The sequence below is a fragment of the Heptranchias perlo genome, chromosome 14, assembly GCF_035084215.1.
Source record: "Heptranchias perlo isolate sHepPer1 chromosome 14, sHepPer1.hap1, whole genome shotgun sequence".
Classification (NCBI taxonomy): Eukaryota; Metazoa; Chordata; class Chondrichthyes; order Hexanchiformes; family Hexanchidae; genus Heptranchias; species Heptranchias perlo.
Window position 1 is genome coordinate 58,993,785 of NC_090338.1, and position 4,974 is coordinate 58,998,758.

Here is a 4,974-nt window from a genome sequence, read left to right on the forward strand (position 1 = left end):
GTCTGAGGCCGAGCCAGACCATTCGCAACCTTGGCGTTCTATCTGACCCTGAGATGAGCTTCCTACCCCAAATCCGCACCATCACCAAGTACCACGTCCGTAACATCGCCCATCTATGCCCCTGACTCAGTTCATCTGATGCTGAAACCCTCATCCATGCTTTTGTTACCGCTAGACTTGACTATTCCAATGCTCTCTTGGCCGGCCTCCCAGCTTCCACCCTCCATAAACTTGAGCTCATCCAAAACTCTGCTGCCCGTATCCTAACTTGCACCAAGTCCTGTTCACTCATCACCCCTGTGCTCACTGACCTACATTGGCTCCCGGTCTGACAACGCCTCGATTTTAAAATTCTCATCCTTGTTTTCAAATCCCCCCGTGGCCTTGTCCCTCCCTATCTCTGTAACCTCCTCCGAGAACCCTCCGAGAACTCTGCGCTCCTCCAATTATTGACTCTTGCACATCCCCGATTTTAATCGTTCCACCATTGATGGCTGTGCCTTCAGCTGCCTACGCCCTAAGTTCTGGGATTCCCTCCCTAAACCTCTCTGCCTTTCTTCTCCTTTATGACGCACTTAAAAACCTACCTCTTCTACCAAGCTTTCAGTCGCCTGTCCTAATATCTCCTTATGTGGCTTTATTTGATAATTGCTTATGTGAAGTGCCTTGGGGCATTTTACCACATTAAAAGGAGCTATACAAATGCAAGTTGCTGTTGTTAAAATGGTGTGTAACACAGGTGAAAACCCTGGATTTCAGCACCATGGAAACACCAGCAATATTGCATGGAGAGGGGAGCTATCGTTGTGGTCAGCTCGACGAGCTGGAACAACAGCTCCAGGTCAGCAGAAGGAAGCAAACTCAACCAATAATGAGCACTCCAACAGGATATGTCATGGCAAAGGGCGAGCAGAATCCAACCATGATCTGGATGGAGAGCAGGGGCGGGTCTGGTGGGTCTCGTTGGGCGATCTCAGCAATCACTCTGATGAAGTCAAAGTACCACTTGCAACTGCTGGACTAAAACCTAGAGGCTGCATTAAGATAATAAATTGATGCCAGAATTCCAAACTTTGCTGAAAGAAAAAGAGTAAACAGTTTTGCACTGAATGGTGGTGGATGTTTGTTAAGTAAATATATACATGAAGTACATTTACCTGTATTGTGTGTAAGGCGTTTTCTACTAAAATTGGTGCATGTGGCTGAAACAGTGTCACTGTAGCCAAGCCTGTGGCTAGTCAATGATTTCTATTGGACAACACTGCTTGAAACGCACAAATAAATTAATTAAGACTGTCCCAATATTAAAATGTTGCTGTGAATAGTTAATAAAATTCTCATATAAACAGAAGTAACCTTGCAATGGGTATAATATATATTAGAGCCCCACTGACAAAATCATGTACTTGAAGTATAGTTGAGTCAGTCAACAAAAAAAGCAAATATCCAAATTAGTCCTAATCCAGTCCATAAATTTAGACATGTGATGGTTTTTAAAACAGATCATTATACAAAACATGGAGTCCACAGCCAATGCTGCAAGCAGATGCACTGCAATCAGTAAGCGAATCCACACAAAATGAAATAAAAGCATCAGCCCATCCATAAAGGTAATATTGGAACAGTATTAGTATAGCAAACATCATCTGACCTGCCATAGCTGTCCCATCTGTTTAGTGACCCTTTGATGACCTTTGTATCTTTCCCATTCGCCAGGATCTGTGCCATTTTTTGCCTTTTTGTGTGCCCTTTCCTTACGTCTTATACTGTCCCTTACCTCTTCAGTTGTCCATGGCTGTTTTTTTTGGCAAGTAGAGTTCTTGCCCCTCAGGGGTATAAACCGGTTCTGTATCTCATTAAATGTTTCTTTAAACATTTCCCACTGATCATCAGTCGTTTTACCCATTAACAGATTTGCCCAGTTTACTGCGGACAGTCTCTGTCTCATCCCATTGAAGTCTAGAATCTTAGCAGCTGACTCACTTTTTTCCCTTTCAAACACTACATTGAACTCGATCATGTTATGATCGCTATTGGATAGATGTTCACGCACAGTTAAGCTGTTAACTAAATCTGGTTCATTACTCATTATTAAATCTAGTATGGCTTGCCCCCTTGTTGCCTCTAGGACATACTGCTGTAGAAAACTATCCCGGACACACTCAAGAAATTCACTACCTTTCTGACAGTTGCTAGTCTGCTTTCCCCAATCTATGTGAAGGTTAAAGTCCCCCATTAAGACCACAATGCCTTTCTTACACGCTTGTCTAATCTCCGCATTTATACAATCTAGCACTTCAGAGCTGCTGCCAGGGGTCCTATACACAACTCCCACTATAGTCTTAGATCCTTTCCTATTTCTCAATTCAACCCATAAGGTCCCTGTTGGCTGCTTACCTCTCGTTATCTCTTCCTTTATCATTGAATTGATTTCATTTCTAATCATTAAGGCTACTCCTCCCCCTCTTTCATTTTCCCTATCTCTCCTGTAGACTTTATAACCTGGTATATTTAGTTCCCAATCCTGACCATCCTGCAGCCATGTCTCAGTAATAGCTATCATGTCATACCCTCCAATTAGAATTTGAACCTGTAGTTCATTTAATTTATTCCTTATACTCCGTGCATTTGTATATAGAACTCTTAGTTGGGCCACACACTAGCCTGACCTTCAGCTTTAATGCTGGGATAATCGCCTTACGCCTTCTAGTTTTCACTTCATCTGTAGTGTCTAAAGTACACTTTCTCTCTGCTGCTCTACGCTTTTCCCTTTCACTTGTTCTTGAACAACTGTTTGTACTATTTGATTTGTAAATTTCCCCTGGGTCTTCCCCTCTCTTGCTGCTCTCAACTTTACTCCCTTCTGACTCCCCGCTAAGGTTCCCATTCCCCTGCCACTCTAGTTTAAACCTTCCCCAACAGCACCAGCAAACACCCACGCGAGGACATTGGTCCCGGTCCTGCCCGAGTGTAACCTGTCTCACTTGTACAGGTCCCACCTTCCCCAGAACCGGTCCCAATGTCCCAGGAATCTCAATCACTCCCTCCTACACCATCCCTGCAGTCACGCATTCATCCTGTCTATTTTCCTGTTCCTATACTCACTAGCACGTGGCACTGGTAGTAATCCTGAGATCACTACCTTTGAGATCCTGCTTTTTAATTTATCTCCTAACTCCTTGAATTCACCTTGCAGGACCTCATCTCTTTTTTTTACCTATGTCGTTGGTACCGATATGGACCACAACTACTAGCTGTTCACCCTCTCCCTCCAGAATGCCCTGCGGCCGTTCCGTGACATCCTTGACCCCGGGAGGCAACATACCATCCTGGAGTCACGTTTACGGCCGCAGAAACGCCTATCTGTTCCCCTTACAATTGAATCCCCTATCACTATAGCCCTGACACTCTTCTTCCACCCCTCCAGTGCAGCAGAGCCACCCGTGGTGCTACGAACTTGGCTCTTGCTGCTTTCCCCTGATAAGCCATCCCCCCCCAACAGTATCCAAAGCAGAATATCTGCTCGTGCTCACTTTTGTGTGATGATTCACCAGGCGCTAACCCAACTAACTGACGACTAGGACCCACCGAGGTGTGAGTATCTGTGCAGGTGGATGGCTCACTAAGATGTGAAGGTGCACCCTCGGAGGCCCGAAGCTCCTCTGAGGAATCTCCCTCTCCCGTCACTTCGGTCATTGAAGGGCCTGGAAGAGAACAGAAGGCAATATTAAGCATCATCACAGATGTGTATTGTTGCGATGAGCATACTGAGGTGTTCAACATGCCAAGCATTGTTAACATCAATTCACGTTGTGCGTGTTGAATGTTAAAGTTGTGTCACCAGACGTTTGTCGGGTGCCAGTCTCGGCGTCCCGACAGACAGGCACTCGAGGGTATGGCTGATCTCCATTGCCTCTTCCTCCGCCTCTGTGAGGACCACTATTTGTTGTGGCCCCCCTCCAGTCCTCGCCCTCTCGCATGCATTTTGTGCTCTCTTCTCCCACAAGGGGAGAAAGTACAGACGTGTGAGTGAGTGAGGGTGAAGTGGTCAGCCGATGACTGCATTGCTTTGGGTGAGGCTGACCGTGAAAGAGGTGCATCAGAGGGTGAGTATCAGACAGAGACATCACCTTGGATCAGGATTGGGGTGAGTGGTAGTGGTGGGTTCACAAATGGGGAGGTGAGGAAGTGCTCAGGAAGTGAAGGTAAGTTGAGGATGGGTGGTGAAGAGTGATGTGATGGAGTAGTCTTGGCAATACAGAATGATATGGGGGGCGAGGGTAACATGCACCACGGAATGCAGGAGTATCAATAAGTGTACTCACTTTTGCTGACCTAGTTAGGTCATTGAAACGCTTCCTGCACTGGACCTAAGTGCGGCAGATGTTGCTCCTGCTGGTGAGCTCCTCTGCCACCTTGAGCCAGGCCTTCTGAGTGCATCCCACTCTCTAACCGGTACTGTTCTGAATACTGGTGAGGGAAAGGGTTCCTCTGCGGAGTGCAGTCAGTGCCAAGTCCACATCAGCATGGATGGCTCAGCCGTACGGGGTTGGGGGGGGGGGTTGCTGTGGAGAAAGGTCAGGAGAGCAATAGTGATAGGGGATTCTATAGTTAGGGGAGCAGACAGGCGTTTGAGGCTGTAGACATGATTCCAGGATCGTACGTTGCCTCCCTGGTGCCAGGGTCAAGGATGTCACTGATCGGCTGCAGAACATTCTGGGGTGGGCGGGGGAGGGGGAGGGGTGGTGAACGACATAGGTAGAAAGAGGGATAAGGTCCTGCAGGCAGATTTTAAGGAGATAGGAAAGAGATTAAGAAGCAGGACCTCAAAGGTAGTAATCTCCAAATCACTCCCGGGTCACGCGCTAGTGAGCGTAGAAATAGGAGGATGGAGCAGATGAATGCGTGGCTGGACAGATGGTGCAGGAGGGAGGGCTTTAGATTCCTGGGGCATTGGGACCAGTTCTGGGGAAG